This window comes from Fragaria vesca, linkage group LG7 (assembly GCF_000184155.1).
Source record: "Fragaria vesca subsp. vesca linkage group LG7, FraVesHawaii_1.0, whole genome shotgun sequence".
NCBI lineage: Eukaryota > Viridiplantae > Streptophyta > Magnoliopsida > Rosales > Rosaceae > Fragaria > Fragaria vesca.
The window spans coordinates 1,121,145-1,133,138 of record NC_020497.1 but is presented as its reverse complement, the minus strand read 5'-3'; the positions used below and the strand labels follow the sequence as shown (position 1 = coordinate 1,133,138).

The following is an 11,994-nucleotide window of genomic DNA, read 5'->3' as shown; positions in this document are numbered from 1 at the left end:
AATAGTTCAAGTGAAACTATTTGCTCATATATTGTAGGTATGTCTCGTGGAGAGATCGAGTGCCTCACAGATAGTGAAACTACCCACACCATTATAAAGAACCGGCAGCTATTTCTAAACTTAGTGTCGTGTACATCTTCTGTGACATTGATGATTGGTTCATCACTTGTGATCAAAGGGTGTGGTACCGCTCGTTTCTTACTGCCTCATGGCACTATTATCCACGTCACGGACACTCTCTATGCACCAAGAAGAAATCGAACTTTGTTGAGCTTTAAGGACATTCGGGCTAATGGCCTTCACTTGGAAACTCATTGTGAGAATGGACAAGAGTTCTTGTGTATAACTTCTCATGATTGTGGACGTAAACGCATCTTGGAGAAACTTATGCCATCACTTGTGATCAAAAGGTGTGGTACCGCTCGTTTGAGCTTCAAGGACATTCGGGCTAATGGCCTTCACTTGGAAACTAATTGTGAGAATGGACAAGAGTTCTTGTGTATAACTTCTCATGATTGCGGACGTAAACGCATCTTAGAGAAACTTATGAGTCAATCGAGTGGTTTATATCTTACTATGATTCGGATTATTGAATCTCATGTTGTCGCCAAACAAGAGGTTTGGAACTCTGACTTATATAAGCTTTGGCATGACCGATTAGGTCACCCTGGAAAAGACATGATGATCCGAATTCTGCAAAATTCTCATGGACATCCCTTCTTCCTCTCAAAATGAAAACATTTAGGAACAAGTATCACCAAAGAGTAGTATGGTGATGGCGCCATAGTTGTAAATGGCGGTCACTGGGTGACATTGAAGTCACCTACCCATGGCTCCGACATCTTGGACGTTGTTCGGCCACGTCCTCGAGCAATCAAGGCGGACTGACCTTCCCCTGATGCGTCGATGGCTTTTTCCTTCGCTCATCGTTTGTTTTGTAAAGCTTGCTCTTTAGCTAAACTTAGAGTGAGACACTCCTTTGCTAAATCGAACACAGAGAACATATCATTCTTGCATCGTATCCAAGGTGATATTTGTGGACCTATCCATTGATAAAACATAATCTAGAGAAATCTAGATATTGAATGGAAGTCTAGAGTTACTAGATTAATGATCATGTACATTAGCTAGCTAGTGTGAAAACATCTAGACTAATCATGCATGTTGTTAACTAAGTTGCTAGATAGATGTATCTAGAAATGTCAACTAGGTCGGTGGCATAGTGACAAGGTCGGCATAGAAGTCCTATAAATATGCATGGTCTCTTGTAATCAAGTTGTAACAAACTCATGAGTGAATGAAATTACTTTGAAGCATGCTTGTAAACTATCCTCCTCTATTCCATATCCTCTATACTACCATCTCCTCTTATCCTCCAAAACTAGTTGGTCTAAACTACTTGTCCTAGTTAATACCAAGTCTAGCTCCTAAATACCAAAGTCCTAAAATCATTGTCCTACCCCGTCATATACTAAAAGCTTTCGCATAAACTCTTGTGGTAACCACAAATTCTAATAGTGGTATAAACCCACAACAATTTCTAACAGTGGTATCATAGCCACTTCTAAAAACTAACAGTCTCTTTATGATCCTCGCACATCACAACAGAAAGTGAAGTGAAACATATATCAACTGCAAATGTAGCAGATTCGATGCCTGATCGACTCTTTCTCTGAGATTGTGAAAGTGACGAGATTAGATATATCAACTGCAAATGTACCTGCAAGGCTAGAAGTCCCTTCAAAGGGCAGGACCACCCCAGGATTCGGCATTGCCACTGTCGGTTACGGCGCCGCCGACCCTAGTGGAGGGGTGGAGGCCGTGGCTCCTCAGAAGAAAAGGGGGAGGCCATTTGGTTCGATTGACACGCGTCCGAGAAATTAGAAATGGACAGACAAGGCATTGTCCAATCCTCTAATCATTGATATTGAGAACCCTTCTCATGATATTATCTCTGACTATAGTTATGTCCATGAATTGATGTTGTTATGACGCCTTAGGATCTTCGTTGATATCAGAGAACAAAGAAATATCAATGTGTTATGAGAACACTTATGATTTGTTAGACCGATCATCCATGCACATCGATGATGTATTTGCGTATTCTGTGGCTCAAGAGATCATAGAGCACGATGACATCAAACCACGCTCCGTTGCAGAGTGTCAACGTAGAGCAGATTGGCCTAAATGGAAATATGCTATCTATCCAGGCAGAATTAGATTCTCTAGCAAAGCGACAAGTCTTTGGCCTAGTAGTGTTAACTCCGCCAAATGTAAAGCTTGTAGGACATAAATGGGTCTTTGTTAGAAAGCGTAATGAGAAGAATGAGGTGCCTCGGTATAAGGCATGTCTTGTGGCGCAAGGTCTCTCACAACGCCCTGGAATAGATTATGAGGAAACATATTCTCTCGTAATGGACGTTATAACTTTTTGCTACTTAGTTAGTTTGGTAGTGTCTGAAAAACTGAGCATGCAGCTTATGGATGTGGTTACGGCATATCTCTATGGGGATCTAAATTCAGAGATATACATGAAAGTACCAGATGATATTTCGTTGCACAAATCAAGTGATTCTAAACCACGGAGGATGATACCAAACCTTATGCGTTTGGTATAAGGTTGTAACGCTCACTTTATGGATTGAAGCAATACGGACGAATGTGGTATACTCATCTAAGTGACTATTTGATTCGGAAGGGATATAAGAAAGATGAACTCTAACCTTGCATGTTCATAAAGAGAACAAGTTCCGGATTTGCAATAGTAGTTGTTATGTCGATGACATGAATATAATCGGTACTCTTAATGTGATCAGAGAAACCGCAACTTATCTGAAATCCGAGTTTGAGATGAAGGATCTTGGGAAGACTCGATTTTGCCTAGACCTTAAGCTAGAGCACCGAGTCTGTGGAATTCTTATCCACTAGTCTGCATATATCTAAAAGATGATCAGACAATTTAATATGGACAAGATGCACCTTGTTAGCACTCCCATAATTGGTCGAAGTTTGGATATAATGAAAGATCCATTCCGTCCGAAATATGACGACGAAGTGGTTCTAGGACCGGAGGTTCCTTACCTTAATGCAATATGTGCGTTATTGTACTTGGCTCAATGCACTCGATCAGACATTGCCTTCTCAGTAAACTTGTTAGCTAGATTTACTTCTACACCAACCCAACGTCATAGGAACGGTGTAAAGAATATCTTTCAGTATCTCAAAGACACCATTGACTTGGGATTGTTATTTCCCTATGAAAAATCAGAGATCGCAAATGGATTTGCGGCACTAGAGGATCACAGTACTGATTGGATCAGTGACTGGACAGCCACCGCCATCGTTCACTATGCTGAAACACCAAACAATGTGTTGGTGGGTTTCGGTGATGCAGGATACTTGTCTGTTCCTCATAAGGGACGTTGTCAAACTGGTTATGTGTTTATCATTGGAAATACAGTGATATCTTGGAGGTTTACTAAGCAGACACTTGTGGCGACATCCTTAAATCATGCAGAGAACATTGCTCTACATGAAGCTGTTAGAGAATGTGTATGGTTGAGATTAATCATTAGACACATTAGAAGAACTAGTGGATTAAGATCTACAACCGATAAACCTACATGCATTTATGAAGACAATGCAGCTTGCATCGTGTAGATGAAGCTTGGTTTTATCAAGGGTGACAATACAAAGCATATTTCACCTAAGTTCTTCTACAATCAACAACAACAAGCATTCCTTAACATTCAAGTGAACCAAGTGAGTTCCGAAGGAAATGTGGCAAATTTATTTACTAAGTCTTTACCTAAGTCTACTTTTGAGAAGCATGTGAAGAGTATTAGAATGCAAAAGTTATCAAGTCTCTCCGATTAAGGAGAGCATTACATGTTCAAGTTCTCAATGAAGTAGCATCGGTGTGTTATGCTCTTTTTGTCCTTTGACCAAGGTTTAGTTTTTCTCACAGAGTTTTTGTTACTTAGCAATGTTTTTAATGAGGCAACATGGTATGCACCAATCAGCATAAAGACATGCGGCATAAGGGGGAGTGTTGCAGGAATATTGCACATATGTGTGTCTCGGTCTAATGCTAGTTAAACAAGGAATATTGATTCCGTATAGAGATAGGATATCAAAGATATGTTTTCTTGTACAACACCATATGGTGCTATGTAATCCATATATAAGGGCTCTAATATCAATGAATAAGATACAGTTCTCTATTCTTTTTACTATATTTCATTCTCTCGATAATTCTTACTGAAACAATATATAAAAATTTTGGCTTCTTCTTTTCCCACTCCTCTTAGTAATAAAATTTGAAGTCCAATAATAAGATAAATATTTTGAAATACCATATTTTTTGCCAACTGTTATTGCGGTCAAATAAACATTATTATGTTCACATACTTTTTAAGAATAAATAATCATGCTATGAACATTGTAAAGGCGTACGCTGAATGAGTAACCAATTTAAGAATGATTAATTGATTTCATATATTGAGAATGACATTTTTACTATTATTGACAATGAGACTTTCATGTAAAGATTTCAGAACATGATATATCATAGTCGTACATAGTAGATAAAAATTTAATTTTATTATTATTATTTATTATTTGTGCACCACTAGTCCAAAATTCCAAGCTACGCCATTGTGGCCATCGGTAAGTATAAAATTATAAAAGGACTTAGACGAGTACAATTAGGCACTCTAATCCGACCTGTAACACATGCTGCATGTGAGTACGACAATTATATAGTTGATGAGTCAAGCTTATTATACTTGTTACTAATTGACTATAAGTCCTCATTGCCAAATTAAAAATAAAATAAAAAGAAAAATAAATGTCGTACTGTCTACTACTTCCGATCCCTCTATAAATACGCAAGATTCGCAAAAACATGTAGACTGAGAAAACCACCAGGCAAGCGAGAGCAAAAGCTAGTTTCCTCTTGATTCCGGCCAACTCGATCTGATTCTGATCATCTTGTAATGAATTCTTGGATGAAGATATTACGTGCTGGTGATCATGATGCTGATGATGATGATGAACAAGCAATGATTACGATAAAAGCAGTGGTTAAAGTCAAAGTAACTGCGGGAGGGTTCATGTCCGCCATAGGTTTCACTCGGCACTTCGACCACTACTTTCTCGGCAAATCATTTATTCTGGAACTTGTTAGCGCACAGCTTGACCCCAGTGAGCCACTTCTACTTGGCTAATTATTTTCGATCACATCTCTCCATAATTAAGATTTGGCATAAAGATCCATTTGCATGCAATTTCACGTACACCTATCTTGGCTAACAATATATACAGGGACGTAACTACAGCAAAGGCTGTATGGCTACAGCCCAACCGAAAATTGGGCCAAAAAATCCCTAGGTATATATATATCATAGCCCAGCCCAGCCCAATGAAAAAATAATAATAATAATGTCTTATTTACCTGGGTACATATTCTCGCCGCTTCTGTACTTTATCTCTGGATACCTTTTCAACTCAGCAACACAGAGAATATTGTTGCTATGAGGATTATATAATGATGACAATCCTTAACCTTAAAAATGCAATGAAGCCAAATTGGCTGTCCAAGATTCTAATAGTTACTACTGCCATACCATATATGACATATCCACAACAAAGTTCTTGTGATTTCCTTGTTGATTCAACTGGGGACATGTTTTCCATCTCTGCATCGTTCTTGTGCTATCGGCTATATTCGCATCATTCTTGCTAGCATGTAGGTTATTTCAAGAATAGTTTCGTATTCTTTTGATTTCCTGCTTCAAAAGTCAAAACTGATCATATCATTTATATATACATGCAGTCTTCTTAGCTTCTTTGCTTAATACAGATTTTCTATCCCCAATGTCTCTTAAACTCAGCTGTAGGCAGGCAACCTTTTGTCTCTTCGTTTTCATCAACTTTCTTTCTCTCTCTGCTAATCCAACTTCATTTAGAATACCTCAAAAAATATTTTGTAAGTGTGCTGTGTGAAAATTAGCCCAACCCACTTTCGATTCCTGGTTCCGTCCTTGAATATATATATATATATTTATATAGTTTATAGACTTGATGATGTAAGAGTTACGTTTAAATGTTGTTTTCGATGATCACTGAGATAATATATCGATCTCTTATAATTATGTCTAGTTGACTAGTTGAGGCCGGTGCATATATACCACTTGCATGTTTTGCATATATCAAATATTCAAATACTACGTACATGACGAGTTCCTAGATCAATAACATACTGATTATTTTTTCAAAAATAATAATAATAATAATAACATGCTGATGATCGAGTTCATCTTTCTTAATTTACAACTAGCTAGCTAGCTATGTATGCACCTAGGGGTCATCATGTTCAGCTCTACCCTAAAATTTAGGGTTTAGAGTAAAGTCGGGTAGGGCTCGGTCAAAGTCAACAAAATTAAGCTAACATCTGCTGCTGCTGGGCCTGCTGGATGGCATGTATCTCGGCAACATAGGCTGCATGCGCGGCATTATAAGCAACCTGAGCAGCTTGTTGTTCCCGTAGTCTCTGAACTTCCGACTCTAGCTAAGTCGTCTTAGTGGTCGTGGTCCTGCTGCTGGTCGAGGCTGCCTTTCGTTGAAATCCTGGAGTGGTCTTCAGGACCCCCTCGCCCTTCTTTCCTAGACCCCGACAGTAGAAGTTGTTTGCTCGCGGTGGGAAGGCTGTGTCCATGATCCTCGCCCCAACAATCGGATCCGAAGTGTCGATCCGAGACATGGCTTCGGACATCTCTTCCTCCTGCGTGTCCGGTCATGTCTCCCTCACTATAGCACTCATCACCTCGTCACTAGCCTCCCTCACCTTCGCCTAATTGAATAGGAAAAAATTATTAATTAACATTTTGACATATATATATATAAATAAAATTAAAAATTTAAAAACATAACATAACTTACAATATCCTCCTGGGCGTCAGGATATGCCTTCTCGTACGTATAGACGTACTGGTTGACTTCTGAATGTTCCCTGGCCGCCTCTCCATGAAGACTGCGAACGGTCTAGAACCGGCACGATGGTTCCTTGTGTTGCGTTGCCGATCCTGAGAGTTCGCCCGGGAAACGGCCTTCAAAGAAAAAAATAAACTATTAGTAAAATATTTAAAAACGCACGTACTTAATGACAAATTAACTAATTAATTTTTTTAAATACCTGTTTACGAGGGTTGTTGAATTCTGATGTCAGAAGCCAACGCCACTCGTACTCCCTGTACTAGAACTCAACAGGGGTACCAGAACGTGCGTTCCCGTGCGTAGTCCAGTGGGTCCGTAACTCGTTCTTCCACTCCTTGTACCTACAGATACAACAAAAATATTAGAAATATTATTAATATCACATACAATTTTGTTTTTTCATTAACTTCCCAACGTACCTTCCCCCATGCACAACGTCCGCCCAGCTGCTCTTCAAGTGCTCGGGAACCTCAAACCACACCTGCATTTAACCGTTTATTAGTTTAGTTTTTCGAGAAACCAACAATGTAATACATAATATTATTGAGGCATTTTGTAAACTCACCGACATCGCGTTGTGGACCATGTCCTTAACCTCCTGCTGGACCTCGCCCCAGTCTGACCACAACAGAGGGACTCTATCCCTAATGAGCGCTCCCACACGACCGGAGTACGTCTTCGACTTCCCGTCCGATACTATGTTGTCATCCCCGTCAGTACGGATGACGATCCTCCCTGAGGTACCGACGATCTTCTCGAGAGCATTCCCTGTGACGGGGCCTCTCTTCTTCTTTGCCGGCTTCGCTCCAACGGTGCCTATCACATGATAAACCAAATTGATTATTAAAATCAGAGAATTATAAGAAAACAAATCATTCATCTTTCATTACCTGAGGGCGATGCGACGGACGCGACGGATTCCGTCTCTGTCGCCGATGATGATACCCTCGCGGAAATAAGAGGCGTATCAAAAGGCACGAACCGGTACGCCACTGATGGAGACACTAGCGGGGGCAGTGGATAAATCGGCGTCCCTGAGCTATCGACTACATGTAAGGCCGGTATCATCCGCGGAAGGAACAGATGAGGCGGCGGCATCTGTACCCCAGATGACTCACTATCCGAAGAAGTAGGACCTGGAGTGGGCGCCCGGTGTATCTCAGGCATACAGGGTGCAAACACCTCCGTCTGGGTCTGAGGCCACAACTGCCTCGAGGAATGAGGGACGCCCCGCTACCTCGATGAAGGGGGCACCTCTAGCTGCCTCTGCGCCGTTTGCAAAAGGGTCGCGCATCTGGCTGTCATGGGGCCCTGAAACGACGTTTGAGGGTTGCTAGAGGTTCCCTCAGACGATTCGGACCTTTGGCCCTTCAAACCCTTCGTCGATCTAATATTACCGCTCATCCTGTTTAAAATATTAATTTGAACCAAGGCCAATGTTTTAAAAGGTTAAGGCGTAGCTGAGGCTATGGAGCGAGAGCCTTTTGAAAAAAATAAAATAAAAATTTACATTTGTAACTTTTAAAAATTAATTTTTTAAGGTCCTAACTTTTAGATTTATATTTCATGACAAGAAGAGGATGTCAGTTTCATGCTTATTTTCATATTCGTAACAACACCACAAAATCAAACAATGTAAACCCATTCAATTAGTCAACAAAAAAAAATATACACTTCCTAAATACAAATTTACACTTCCTAAATACAAATATACACTTCCTAAATACTAAATACAAATATACACTTCCTAAATAAAAATATACACTTCCTAAATATACACTTCCTAAATAAAAATATACACTTCCTAAAAATACTAAATACAAATATACACTTCCTAAATAAAAATATACACTTCCTAACAATACCACAACATTGCAATTGACCGGAAAATCAAAGCAAACACAAAATACTAAATACAAATATACACTTCCTAAATAAAAATATACACTTCCTAACAACACCACAACATTGCAATTGACCGGAAAATCAAAGCAAACACAAAATGAAATGTGACACAGAAATGTACGTACTTGAGGAGGAGGGAGGGCTCGAGGCTAGAGCAGCAGGAGGAGGAGGGAGGACCGGAGCAGGAGGAGGAGGAGGGAGGGCTGGAGCAGCAGGAGGAGGAAGGAAGACCGGAGCAGCAGCAGGAGGAGGGAGGGCCGGAGCAGGCGAGCAGCAGAGGGCGACCGGGAGAGGGAGAGGGAGAGGGCGGCGACCGGGAGAGGGAGAGGGAAACTGGGAGAGGGAGAGGGAGAGGAGGCAGAGACCGGGAGAGGGAGAGGGAGGAGGCGGAGACCCAGAGAGGGAGAGAGAGGAGGCGGAGACCGGGAGAGGGAGAGGAGGCGAAGGAGGCAGAAGAGGAGGCTAGGGTTTTTCTGCTGTCGAGCGTTGGGTGTTCGTCTCTATACCCGACAACTTTAGGCGACGAAATTATTATTTCGTCGACTAAAGATAATAATCTCGTCGGCTAAGATAATAATCTCGTCGGTTAAGATCAAATTCGTCGGCTAAACCTTTGAAATTCGTCGGCTAAATCTTTGAAATTCGTCGGCTAAACCTTTGAACTTCGTCAGCTCTAGTACTTTTTATACATTCGGCAAATTGTGATTGTGATGATCAAACTTGAGAAACGAAAATCCGACCGTCAGATCTGACCATCATGATAAAATACATGTATGGGAAAAAATTCAACTTGATCCGACAAGGTTAAGGGCTCGATCTGGACGGTCAATCCGTTAAGTCAAACCACTAAACACACGGAAAAGGTCATTGGACCGTCTAAATTACGTATTTTGGCCGGACCTTCAACTGAAAATAGTTTCAAACCGATGAGACGCAACAAGTCGTATAAAAATTTTACGCAAAATAACCACTTAAGATAGGGCTACTCATAGGGAGAAAGAATGAAAAATTGCACTGACCACAATTATCGGCACCAAACCTTTACCGGAATACTGTGATTTTTCAACCGTGGACGTATTTCACCATTCTGATCATATCTTATTTCACGACTTTTTTGCGTTTGAATGTTTTACGTATAGTTTGGTTTTGAAACGGAACATTTACTTAACACTTCGTAAACAAGTTATACAACATTAGTAGGCATGTTATGATTGTGATGATCAAACTTGAGAAACGAAAATCTGACCGTCAAATCTGACCATCATGACACAATACATGTATGGGCAAAAATTCAACTTGATCTAACAAGGTTAAGGGCTCGATCCGGACGGTCAATCCCGTAAGTCAAACCCCTAAATGCACAGAAAAGGTCGTTGGACCGTCTAAATTTTGTATTTTGGCTGGACCTTCAACTGAAAATAGTTTCAAATTGATGAGACGCAATAAGTCGTATAAAAATTTTACGGAAAATAACCACCGAAGATAGGGCTATAGTATGTAATAGAAAAATTTTAGGGTTTAGCCGACGAATACCCTAATATATTCGTCGGCTATAGTATGTAATAAAAAAATAAATAAAGCCGACGAAATATTAAAGTATTCGTCGGCTAAACTGATCTTAACCGACGACTTATAATATAATTCGTCGGCTAAGATGGTTTTAGCCGACGAAATATACTATAATTCGTCGGCTAAGATGGTTTAGGCCGACGAATTATGGTGTATTTCGTCAGCTAAAGTATAAAAAATACATTAAAAAAACTGAAGGTTTAATGTAAACCATACTCACTTCATGTTCATATATCACCAAAATTCATATAAAATAACAGAAATATGAATTCAACATATGTAAACTATAAAGGTAATACATTCTTTTTAATTACAAATTAATGTATTACGTCCTCTAAATTAAAATTAAAGCTCGTAATCGGTATCATCCGATGAGTCTTCTTCGGTGTCAGAATTAATTTCTGGTAATCTATGCATTTCCTCATCGCCAGAGTCTTCGTCTGTTTCTTGATTAGGATCAACATCAATAAGCCTTGGCTCTTCATCACGAATTCGCACCGAACGACCCGCTTTAAAATTATTAAGGCGAACGGTAGAGGAGTTAGGAAACCTATTGCGTTGGGCTCTTGATACGCAACATCTTCTTCCTCGTCTTCGGCCTCTCCAAGTGTAGCCGCTCGGTAAATGTTTCGAGGGTGCACAAGGTTGACTACTTTCCACGCGTCACCCTTAGCAAGGTCATCAAGATAAAACACTTGTTTTACCGATGTGGCAAAAACGAACGGGTCATTTTCGTAACAACTTGTAGCAATGTTCACCGATAATATTCCGTACTGATCGGTCTTCATGCTCTGCGGTTTAATATCAAACCATCTACACTTGAAGAGGTGCACTGTCATGCCTTGCCTATAAACGAGTTCCACCACTGAATGGAGAACACCGTAATAGTCAACTCCATTCCGCCCACCATGCGCCATCACCCCAGAATTCTGTGTTCTCTGTCTGCTGTCTCTCTGCTCACATATAAATTGCACGCCATTCACCTTGCACATCGGATAAACTCTTGACATTATCGGCTTCATCGCTAGAAGTCTTAGCTCGTGCGACCAATTTGGGTGACCATCAAATTGAATATGATTCATCTGCAACCAACCATTCAACTGTAAATATGGATAATTATGCAATAAACATAAACACGTACAGAAATATTGAATTACGTACCCAGCCGCCAAAATAATTTGCGAACTCCCTGTTGTGATACTCGAGATCACCTTGAATGCCTGGACAATGTAGATGGATGTCTTTTCAGTATTCAACTTCTGGACAGTTAATCAATACCCACCAGGGGGCAATGACTAGCTCATGTGGTTGCAACTTGTAGGAGTATGGCAAAATTCCATAAACTTCAACATCACTGGAGAGTATGAAAAGATTGAACTTCGGTACATCTACCGGTATGGTTTGCGGAGTTTTCTTCAACGCTCCTAAATACAACTTCATGTAGGTGACGCACTCGTGCGCAATATATGATAGGTGAGAACGGTGAGTGAGTGTGTGTGTGTGTGTGTGAAATTAAGTGTGTAT

The 11,994-nt window shown here is 40.3% G+C and overlaps 1 pseudogene; it reads left to right on the top strand.

Moving 5' to 3' along the window:
• Positions 1-2,964: 2,964 nt before the first annotated feature.
• Positions 2,965-11,994, top strand: part of LOC101308326 — a 17,848-nt pseudogene continuing 8,818 nt past the window's right edge.